Here is a 12,401-nt window from a genome sequence, read left to right as displayed (position 1 = left end):
TCTGCTAGCAGTACTAGGGGTCGGGTGTTCGTCTATAAATAATCGCGATTGCTATGTGGCGTCGCCTCGCATATCCCAATGGCCGTCGTTTTGTCCTGTTTGCGGTGAAATGGGGATCGGGAATTGCCGCATAGCACCCCAAATCTTCGAATGAATCGGTTGGCCTAAGCCGCCGGTTCGAATTATCCGGTCAAATTTACATTGGAAAATATGACACCGCAGAAAACCTTCGAATTATCCTGGTTTCGAATTAACCGATAGAATCACCGAGGCTTTACTGTATATGAAAGGTGCGAGTAAGAGAGGAAAGGCGACAGCAGAAACTGGTTTTCACCCCACCGCGTCGAACGTGCACACTGCCCTCTGGAGCACCCTGGCCGTGGCCACATTAGCCGCTCGATAGCTGTAATTATCCGTCACTCCCTTCATAAGCATTGTAGAAACTGCAGCGCTTCCCTTTCTACTGGCGTGCGAGGCCAGAGGGGCCTGGACTATAAAAGCTGTCAACGAGACATCGTAACCAACAGGGCGCGGCAGCTGGGCTTGCGCACAGATGAATAATCCGCTTGTCTTCCTCGTGCAGTTCATCGCCAGCCTGCTGGTGATGCCGGCGGGGAACCAACAACCGTGTCAGCACTTGCAAGCCGCCTATGTGCTTCTGCGCCAGAATGACAGTTGTTCGGCGCCTACGATACTACAATCTTCGGATGGGTTCCGTGACGTACCATCGTCAACTCCTAGCGGCAGCAACAGTGCAGTCTACCAGTCGTGTGAAGCGGCGCTGCGGGCCACCTGGACTATAAAAGCTGTCAACGAGACATAGCAACCCGAAAGGCACGGCAGCTGGGCTTACGCACAGATGAATAATCCGCTTGTCTTCCTCGTGCAGTTCATCGCCAGCCTGCTGGTGATACCGGCGGGGAGCCAACAACCGTGTCAGCACTTCCAAGCCGCCTATGTGCTTCTGCGCCAGAATGACAGTTGTTCGGCGCCTACGATACTACAATCTTCGGATGGGTTCCGTGACGTACCATCGTCAACTCCTAGCGGCAGCAATAGTGCAGTCTACCAGTCGTGTGAAGCGGTGCTGCGGGCCACCTGGACTATAAAAGCTGTCAACGAGACGTAGCAACCCAAAGGGCACGGCAGCTGGGCTTACGCACAGATGAATAATCCGCTTGTCTTCCTCGTGCAGGTAAGAAAGCGTTTTGGAAAATGCTTCCGTTCTAGCGAGCGTTGTCTTGTCATGCTGCCGTGCCCTGCGGTACTTCTCCATACAATGTCTGGCGTCGTGTACATAACAAAGTTACTATTGCTTGCCGGCGATGTTGAAACTTACCCTGGACCCGATATGGCGGAACTTCCACGACAGCTGCAACAGATTGCAGAGGACATAAAAGCAATAAAAGAACGGCTAACAGCAATCGACAACAAATTAGAGCACTTAACTTTCCTAGACGCATGCTTTCCTCGTGTACGGAACAGGTAACCAATTTACAGCAGGTGGTGTCATCCTTGGAACTAAGGCTAGACGACCTCGAGAATCGCTCTAGAAGGTCGAATCCCATAGTCATAGACTATGAGATTCACGATCTCATAGACTATGAGATTAAGAAGACAATGAAAATAACGAGTCGCTGGAGCGCTCTGTGGATAAAAAGGTTGTCAAAGATTCGTTGAAATCGTATGAAGTCGCGATCGAACGGATTCACAGATTAGGTAGAGCGGAAGAAAACAAAACAAGGGCAATAATACTGAGGCTTCTAGATTGCAGGGACAAAGCGAAAATTTTGCGAAATTGTCACAAACTAAAGGGGACTGCGTTTGCCATCAGTGAATATTTTTCACCCCGCGTTCGCGACATTAGAAGAAACTTATGGAAATACGGCAAAACAAACAAACAAAAAAATTCTTGCGATAAAGTTTCTCTGGTTTACGACAAACTAAAGATAAACGGGGAGCTATATTTTTGGGGCGATGTAAAAAAGAAGACGTGTGCCTTGTTACACGTACTTCAAACCAAACAAAAAAAACCAGGACACAGAAGAACGAACCCTTCGCCCACACTGCCAGCAACGTCCAAATAACTTTCATGAACATAAATGCGCGTAGCATTGTCAACAAGCTCGGTCACATTGAATCATTACTAGTGGGTTTCGAGCCGGGCTTCTTAGCCATTACGGAAACTTGGTTAACAAAAGACATTAAAAATTTTGAAATAATTCCCCCAAACTACGCTATAATTCGTAAGGACCGACCGACACGTGGTGAAGGCGTGGCTTTGTTAATAAAAGATGAAGCCACCTTCCTTACAATGTCTGAAGTTGAACGGGTGGAAGCGATTGTTTGCAAACTGCGTTTTTATACTAGCGATATTATAATTGGTTGCGTTTATCTCAGCCCTTGTTCTGATTTAGACATATTTCAATCATTATGTACTTATATACAACGTCATGTTAAGGGCACCAGACTAATACTTCTAGGGGACTTCAATCTTCCTGAAATCGACTGCAGTACACTGCAAGATCATTCACCTTGCACGGAAGTTGTTTTCGATATGATGCTTTCTTTCAACCTCACGCAGATCGTAACAGAACCTACACGTGTGCAAGGAACTAGCTATAACATTTTGGATATAGTGTTCCTGAGCAATCATTTCCTTTATGACGCGAATGTAGAAGTACTTGAAGGCCTGTCTGACCACAAACTAATAATGTGTTCTGTCCCGTTTCATTACACTACACCCTCTTCCCGATCAACAATAACATATCCTGACTACAGTCGAGCTGATGACACTACACTCTAACAACAGTTTACACCCTTTGGCTTGCCCCTTCTGCCACACAAAAATAATCGTCATCTGCCTTGATGCGTTTCCTTTCTTTATCGCTGCAAGCCCGGAACTTTCCAGTGACGAACGGCACGCGCGTTATCAGAAGAGGCACTCCGAAGGGTGTAAACTGTTCTATGCTGATAACGCGCGTGCCGTTAGTTACTGGAATGTTCCGGGCTCGCAGCGATAAAGAAAGGAAACGCATCAAGGCAGATGACGATTATTTTTGTGTGGCAGAAGGGGCAAGCCAAAGGGTGTAAACTGTTCTTAGAGTGTAGCATACTTGACACATTATCTGAAGAGCTATCATTGTTCCGTCAACTATCAGATGACACTATATCCGATATGGAAATCCTATGGCCTAGGTTTAAAAATATTCTATCATATTGAATTACTAATTTCGTTCCTGCTAAGACTAAAATAACGCGAAAGAATAATCCTTGGATTACTCGAACTGTAATTCATGCCAAACGGAAATTCCGGTGACTGAAAAAAACGCAGCGACGCCACCCATCAAAAGGAACAGCCGAAAAATTAACATTAGCCACTAACAATTTAAAATCTAAAATCAAAATAGCTAAAACTTTATATTTTTCAAATGAGCTAACAAATTTTCTAAAAGATTCTCCCCAAAAGTTCTGGCGTTATACCCCTGTCACACGGGCACCCGCGAACTCCATTGAACTCCTTCGTCTTTAAGCCAATGGAGTTGCGCTCCCTGTCACACGGTCTCCCTTGCGCCAAGGAAGTTAAATGGAGATTTTGGGCGAAGGGAGTTCGGCAATGACCATTACGGTTGGATGGAGTACTCTCGTTCCCAGGTAGCTACAGTTCCGCAGAGAAACCACGCTAGTAAAATCGTCGTAACTGGTTAATTTAAAAGTTTTAGCACTATTATTTTTTTTTTGCCTTGAGATATATGCCACATAATGGAAGTTTAATTTGTTTTTAAGCGCATCAGTGACTGTACCCTCTACACCAATACTTCGCCACGCCACATCGGGAAACGTCGTTCCGCCATTTGGTTTGTTTTTATATGCACGCGAGCCGCACGTGGTGTCGTTCAAGCCGCACGGGTAAATTCTCCGGGTGACACGCATCATGAGCGATCCCGGCGCATTATCGTCGCGAACACACAGACACGCACGATAACACAGTGGCATCACAACTGGAAGCCCACCGGCCAAACAACGTGACCCGCGCTGCCCACGCACCAAAGCAAACGCGCAGTGTGGCCAGCATCGCTTGCAACTTCGCTATGCTTGGAAAACAAAAGTCTTGCGGTAACGTGCCGCAAAGTTTCTCGCTGGATTTTATGTTATTACGTACTGCGTTAAAAAAATACACATAGATTACTTTAACGACGACCGTATACGTGAACAGTTGCACGCGGAAGTAAGCGCAGCAGCGCCGTTTCTACCCCGTGCGGCGCCCGTCGAAAGCTCGCACTGTGCCGTGTAGCACAGCCGCAACTCCATTGCCACCAATCTCCGTTAGGGAGTTTCATTTTAACGGAGTTCGCGGGTGCCCGTGTGACAGGGGTATTACTTAAGTCCTAAAGTACATAATGAAAGTCATCCGTCCTCGGAGGAAAATCGAAATACTGCTACCACACTGAATAACTTCTTTTGTTCTATTTTCACTACAGACGATGGAAATGCACCCCGCAATAGCCCCTGCACCGGCAAGCAACTAGGGCCTCTTACTGTGACTGAAGCTGGAGTCTTAAACCTACTACTAAATTTAGACACTAAAAAAGGATCGGGGCCTGATAAGATTTCTAACACCTTCCTGTGCAGATATGCCGAGTGGATTGCGAAGTATTTAGTAATATTCTTTAACAAGTCCCTGTCATCCTGCACCCTTCCTAAAAATGGAAAACAGCTAAAATAACACCAATACATAAATCCGGAAGCAAATCAAATCCTTCAAACTTCAGACCAATCTCACTAACCAGCACAATATGCAAGCTACTTGAGCACATCATCTTAAAGCACACAACAACCTATCTAGAAGATAACCAAATTCTAACACATTTCCAGCATGGCTTTCGAAAGGGACTTTCTACCGTTACTCAACTAATTGAACTCGTGCTTGACGTAACCACCTCTATTGATCACCAGAAACAAATTGACCTTATTTTTCTAGACTTTTCGAAAGCCTTCGACCGTGTGTCACACCCAAAACTTATTAGGAAGCTTGAACTAACTTTAGGAACTGGCCCAATTTTAGACTGGATTACTGATTACCTCGCTAACCGTACTCAGTTTGTCGAAATTAACGACGAGAAATCCGTAACAGCTGATGTCACATCAGGGGTACTACAAGGAAGCGTCTTAGCCCCAGTGTTATTCCTAATTTTTATAAACGACCTTCCTGCTAGCATCTTTAACAACATTAGACTTTTTGCCGATGACTGCGCGCTATATCAGGAAATTAACTCTGTCGTCGACCATATAGCTTTAAATAGCGCCATAGCAGCAGTAACCAAATGGTGTGAAGATTGGCAGATGACTATTAACGTTAACAAATCTGTTGTATTATCTGTAACTAGGAAGAAACACAGATCACTCTTTCAGTACACACTAAACAGCATTCCTCTTGCTTCCGTCTGTGAATACAAATACTTAGGAATGTTACTGACCTCAGATGGGAAGTCACGGCAACCGCACTGAAACAGTTATTTTTCATTAATAGACGCCTCAGACTAGCATCATCTGATATAAAGTTACTAGCATATAAATAATTTCTCAGACTGGTACTAGAGTATGCAAATATAGTTTGGTTGCCTTTTACTAAAAAGCTGATTAAAAAGCTTGAAGGTGTTCAGAGAAAGGCGCTCAGATACATTTTTAACAAACATAGGCTAGCAGACTCACCGACAGAACTACTCAAACAAGCCGGGATGCTAACTCTCCAAAACAGAGAAAACTAGGGCGCCTTAATACCATTAACCAACTCATTATTAATCGATTTAATCTGGATACCTCACGATGCATAACGAAATCTCAAACGAGGAAAACATGTCATAACCCCCCACACACACTAAACGAGTATTCATTCCGTACTGACACTTTCAGGTATTCATTCTTTCCACAGACTATACGCGATTGGAACGGTTTGAACATGGACTCTGTTAATAGTTCATCACTAACTACTTTTATGACGCTTGTTGAAAATGATCTACTTGCATCTCAGTAATTATTTTTGTTTACTGTCAGTATCACTTTCTTACTACCTTTGTTTTGCATTTTAACACAATTATCTGTCCAACCCAAAACTTGCAGCGTGAACCTGATATATTTTTTACTCCTGCTGATGTATAAGTTTATTTTGTGTATTAATGTGTATTTCTAAACCGTTATCATTGTCATGTTTGTATGTCAGTGTACTTCTTTGAATGCCCTTTCTGTTACGATCCCTGACGGGATTGACAGTATTGCATAAATAAATAAATTAAAGCGCACGGCAGGGTCAAGGAGACACTAGGGAAGCGGTCGACCGTCAAACCAACACTTCTGTGCCCGTCGCATTAGCATTACGGCTACGTCATTGCTAGACGTCGCGGATTTGATCCCAATCGCGGAAGCCGCATTCAGACGGGGCCGAAATAAAGAAGGCTGATGCACTTTGACTTAGGGACACGTTAAAGAACACCACGGTGCCAAAATTAATCCTCAGCGCGCCACTACGGCGTGCCTCATAATCGGAGTGTGGATTTGGAACGTACAGCCCCATAATCCAATTCAAGTTTAATACTTCTGCCACAATGCGATGTACCATGCGAGGAAATGACATCGCTCAACCCTCTCAGACGTTTAAAATATGGTGCACAACAACGCCTCAAGCAGACACCTCTCCTTGTGTGTTCTGTGTGCTACGCAGACAAACAGCAGTTGTGCACGCAAGTTAACGTTTAACATCAACTCACTACTCTCGTGTTAGCCTAAAGGTTGAAGAAATCAAGCTTCAGCCGTCGACACCACCGATAACTACCGTCAATCAAAGCATCCAGCACGGAAAGCTTCGCTTATATTGATTCCCACAATGCGTGGGATCTGCATAATTTTGAATGGCGCTAAACTTTAAGAATAGACATACGTATATCTTGCTGACATTATTGTTATTGGTAACCTCTACATACAGAGTAAGTTGAGTAGTTGTTTGCGTAATAAACGAAGCTACAGTAATTAACATTTGAATAATTGATCTTAGGCGGCTAACAGAAATAAGTAGTTTGGAGCCAGTCCTCAAGATTATTTAGCTGACCGAATGAGTATTAAACATGCTTCTGTAAGGGCCGCGTGAACTTTTATGCAGATAAACTCTTTCAGGTGTCTCTGACGCTGAAAAAAAAAACGTCTTTAAGGGCAACCTGACCGAGCCCAGTAATTTGTGATATTAGAGTTTTAGTACTGCGTCATGACGATACGTACGCAGCACGCAAGTGCTTTGCGGAACGTAGGAGCCCGTGTTGCGTCAGGGCTTTTAGTACTGCGAAATGCCTATACTGTACGTAAGAGGGCGACGTTGGACGCCGGGCGCGTCGGAGCGCGTTGGCCGCGTCCGCCAGTCCGTCGAACCGTCGGTCGAACAAGACGCTGTTGATCTCGCTAACGTGATGTATCGTGTGCGCGCGTTCCTGCTTCGTCGAACTATATTTAGGCCTTTAAGAGACTCTACTTTTAATACGGATGAAATACACGAATCATATCGAGAAAAATAAAAAACGAGTACTTACTTTCTGAGGCTGGCACGGTCATTTGCGACGAACTGCACCAAAGGCAGGTCGAGCCTTTCGCGCAAACAGCACACGCTGACCGTTTTCTCAAAAACAAATGTCCTATTTTTGCTATGCATTCCCACCATGCAGGTTCCGGGAATGGCTTCTGCGCGTTCACTTCACGCAGCAAAGCCAAATCGTAGGCCATTGAAAAGTACAGCCTTCCGCTGGTCGCCTTTGACGCTGCCATTTTGGGAAACGCTTTTGTCTCGCGCTCTCCCGAACAAACAAGAACCACGAGCGCAGCACGCAGGGCTCCCTACGTACGCACGCAAGAATCGGATGCGTGCGTACGCAGCGGCCGCGTACGCATCACGCACCGTTCGTGTTGCGTTCTGCACATGCACACTTTGCAGAACGTAGCGATCTTACGTACGCAACGCCGTTGCGTACGCTACGTACGCACTACTAAAACTTTCTATTGTGATCACTGGCATCGCTCCGTGCATACGTTCCTTGCGGCCTGCCCGCTTTCGATGTAGATAGATGTTTTTTTTTTTCGAAATCAAACAGTTTTAAGCTATAATGTCAAAACAGCAGGGAACATGTCCGGCAGAAAGCTTGTTTGGTAGAAGAATGGATGCACGACGCAATGATCGTGCAGATTTAAAGCGTCATCGCCGGCAATCGAATAGGCTGCCGCCTAGGCAAGGAAGATAACAAATCGAACCGCTTGGCATCTCCTCTCGGTACCGTACCGATGGTGATGGTGCCATCTAGACAAAAAAATACAGGGCGGAAATGGTGACTGCACAGGCGCTTTCACAGCGAAGCTGTATACCTCTGATCCGCAATGCATTTGTCGTGTCAGTATGCCAAAATGTGGGCCGATCCCGGAGGTTGTGGAATATCGGGCTATCACCCAGCGGAGGTGAAGCAGGCTTCAAGTGCTCCACCCCTAATCATAATAATATTATTAATAATAAATCAAGATACATTGTTTAAAGTCGATAGGTATGCTGGAATCGTTTTTGAACAGCACTGGCTCACGAGGAGAAGGCATTGCAGTAGATGCAGAGGAGGAGATGTATGTACAACCATACAACCTTGACTCGCAAGAGGACAGGGCCACCGACTGTGGGGATGTCTGTGCCGTACAAACGAAAGACGGAATTATAATATACACTCTCTGTATACATCCAGGCACACCCAAGTGTGATATCGAGAAGTTCATGACCACGCACTTTGCATGGGTTAGCCGCGATGACACTACCCCTGTGATCACCATTGGAGACTTCAGTGTGGGCATTTCAAAATCAGACAAGAACTGGTTCACTGAGTTTGTGCAAGAATTTGGTTTGAAGTGTCAAACCAATCCAAGGCCCAAACAATGAAACGTTCCTTTCCTTCGAGCGCTTCCTAACCTTACGTGAGGCCTCCTTACAGCGAAGGACCGATGGAGGAAGCAAGCATACTCTGAAAGCTCCCTTCACACGTCCTCACGTAAGGAGCGGTTGCTGCCATGCCTGGGTTCGAGATTATCTCTTAAAAGCTTTAGGCGAACACCAGAACACCACTATTCAATAAAAAAGGTTGTATTGTCACACAATCTTAAAGTTGATGAGCTAATATAGAGAAGCGTGGACGCTTTTTCTAGTTTTGTTTACTAAACCTAAAAAAGTAGCGCATTACAGTGCAAAACTTGATGTGCTCCAGCAACGCTGGCACATCGGTGTCGTGCAACGCCTAGCAACGCTTACATGCGACACGCGTGACTGAAACGAACGTGCCTGGCAAAACATACCGTGCTCGCGCTTCTCGGAAGGTGGGCGACAGCGCGCATGCGCAAGCAAACGTCACGTTAAGCAGTGAGGCGAAGCGCTCTTTCAGGGCCAGGAGCGGCGTAAGGACGCATGAAGGTAGCTTTGGAGCTACCTTGGCCCAAACAATAAAACGTTCCTTTCCTTCCAGTGCTTCCTAACTTACGTGAGGCCTCCTTACAGCGAAAAACCGATGGAGGAAGCAAGCGTACTCTGAAAGCTCCCTTCACCCATCCTCACGTAAGGAATGGTTGCCGCATGCCTGGGTTCGAGATTATCTCTTCAAATCTTTCCGCGGACACCATTATTCTAATAAAAAATGTTGTATCGTCGCACAATATTTAAATTGAATAGCTAATATAGAGAAGCGTGGACGCTTTCTTCTAGTTTTGTTTACTAAATTTAAAAAAAGTAGCGCATTACAGTGCAAAACTTGATGTGCTCCAGCAACGCTGGCACGCCGGCGTCTTGCAACGCCTAGCAACGCCTAGCAACGCTTTCATGCCGCACGCGTGATGCCGCGTTCAGACTACGTGCGCTACGTACGGATCGTTAGCACTGATCGTAAGCGTAAACGCAAAAAGCGCAACTAGTTTGTTCACACTACTGTTGCATTGAGCGGAAATTAGGCAACAATCGCAACCAGCCTGGGCGTAAATGTTGGAGTACCCGCTACTTTTACGACAGGCACAGATACGACTGTTACGACGCCACCAATGCACGAAGCAGTTTCGGTTTGCATCTTCCGGCCACGGAGCTTCCGGCCTTTCCAGAATCTGCGTTGTCATCCACTGCTCGCCATCGCTGCAATCCGACGTAGCACCGTTGTTCTTTGCGTGTCAATGGGGTTTGACGGTCTTATTGTGCTGTGCGTGCTCGTGGCTGGTGATGATGCTAGCTTAGAAAGCCTCTGCGTGACCGCCATCCCAGCCATCAGGCATTCCAACGCTGTTCCTTGCTGCTGCTGCCGACGCCATCCGCGTTTTCCTGGGTTCGCGCCGAACGCGCGCGGTGTCCCTGAGTGCAATGCGGCTTTCCGGTCTCACAGCAGCAACATAGGGAATGACGCCGGAACGTCGGGCAACGTTTCCATGTTGTGTACACTGCCCGTGCCTAGTGATGATGCTAAGTGGGGAAGCTTCTTCGCTATGCAGCGATGACTAATTAAAGAAGTGCGACAGAGGCCGATACTCTAGGACCAGCGCCTGAAAACTTTGGGCTTGAAGAGCCTCGACCTGCGCTAACAGCCGCTTGCTCATCGGCGCCATGTTGAAAAATGCGAAACGCGGCTGTTCCAGAACGGTGATTGGCCAGTCGTAAAAAACGTATCTTATCGAAAGGCTCAATGTGAACATAGGCGGTTGCTAGCTGCGTAAACAGTCGTTGCAACAGTTGCGCAAATTGCAATAAATACGCAACTTATATCGGATGCGACTGCAGTCTGAACGCGGCATGACTGAAACGAACATGCCTGGCAGGACGTACCGTGCTCGCGCTTCTCCGCAGGTGGGCGACAGTGCGCATGCGCAAGCGAATACCACGTGGTTAAGCACTGAGGTGAAGCGCTCGTTCAGGGCCAGGAGCGGTGTAAGGACGCATGAAGGTAGCTTTGGAGCTACCTTATGCTGAGGAAGCACCAAGCAAGCCTTCACCGAGGACCCCTCAGTAAGGAAGCTTTCAGAGTGACATAAGGTAGCCTCACCGCAATGAATGCTTCCTTAGTGAGGTAAGGAAGATTTCATTGTTTGGCTCCTTATGCTGAGGAAGTACCAAGGAAGCCTTTACCGAGGGCGCCTCAGTAAGGAAGCTTTCAGAGTGACATAAGGTAGCCTCACCGCAATGAAGGCTACCTTACTGAGGTAAGGAAGATTTCATTGTCTGGCGCCAAGTCATTCAACTAAGCAAAAACGGTCATGTATAGATTCAAGTTTGACCAAGATTCAGTCTAAGGTTGTAACCGGACTAATTCGTACATATTACAGTAATCACAAAGCTATGGTGACGGCCACAACTAAATTATCAAAATAAATACATGTCCTCTTGTCTAATCCTGTGCGCTGTGCTGCAGCTTAGCTGGTCATCCACCTTCACAGAGTGGAATGGCTCCTAAATTTTCTTTCCTTTTGAGTCAGTTTCGCTTTCGGAAAGCAATAAAGGCAGTGTCATTTGTTCATGTGTCCGCGGATATAAATGAAGGTTACGTAAACGCTATATCAACGCTACGGCTGCTTCGTGGCTGTGGTGTTTGGCTTCTAAGCACGAGGTGGAGGGATAAATTCCGGCCACGGCGGCATCATTTCAACGGGGGCGGAATGCCAAAACACCCGTGTACTCAGATTTAGGGGCAAGATAAACAGGCCCGGGCGGTCGAAATTATTTCGCAGTCCCCGACTACGGTGTGCCTCATAGTCAGATTGTGAATTTGACACGTAAACCCCCTTAATTTTAAAGTCTATATACTATTTGCCTCCGAGAGTAGGTGCAAGCAAGGGAATGATCACTCACTCACACACACATATACACACAAACAGATATTCACTACTCTCTCGCTCTGTCTCTCTCTGGTGACTTGGCACAGCAGAGGCAGCACGGACAATCAACAGAATCGCTGCATCTGCTAACTTTGCAGGTTGGCATTTTTCATACATTATCTTTTTCAACCCAAAATATTTCTGTTCACGCTGCCTTGAATGCTGCAAAGTTCTTAGCATTTTTTTCTCTTAACCATTTACCTGTGTTGTACCATGGCAGATGCTGCTCGGTTCCAGGACGGGCTAAGAAAAGAAATGAATGACTTAAGGCAAGGTCGGAGCGTGAATTACGCAAATAAATCCGCGAACAGTCCATGTTCTTATTCTTCAACTTGGAATTTGAGAAAGTAAAGAAGGAATGTGACGAGCTTGTGCAAGAAAACAAGTCTCTCAAAAAAGAAACGAAAAACTTGTTTTGGACTGCTAAGCCCTTCAAAAGCAAGTGTTTCAGCTTGAGCAACGCATAACTGCCTCCGAGCAGTAATCCAAAAAAT

General features: G+C 46.2%; 1 protein-coding gene across 2 annotated transcripts in view; it reads left to right on the top strand.

Moving 5' to 3' along the window:
• Window positions 1–12,401, top strand: part of LOC139052226 (uncharacterized) — a 723,436-nt gene that overhangs the window by 97,923 nt on the left and 613,112 nt on the right. The gene's annotated exons all lie outside the window — the stretch shown is intronic.

This window comes from Dermacentor albipictus, unplaced genomic scaffold, assembly GCF_038994185.2.
Source record: "Dermacentor albipictus isolate Rhodes 1998 colony unplaced genomic scaffold, USDA_Dalb.pri_finalv2 scaffold_20, whole genome shotgun sequence".
In the NCBI taxonomy this organism is placed as follows: domain Eukaryota; kingdom Metazoa; phylum Arthropoda; class Arachnida; order Ixodida; family Ixodidae; genus Dermacentor; species Dermacentor albipictus.
This window is presented reverse-complemented; position numbering and strand designations above follow the sequence as displayed.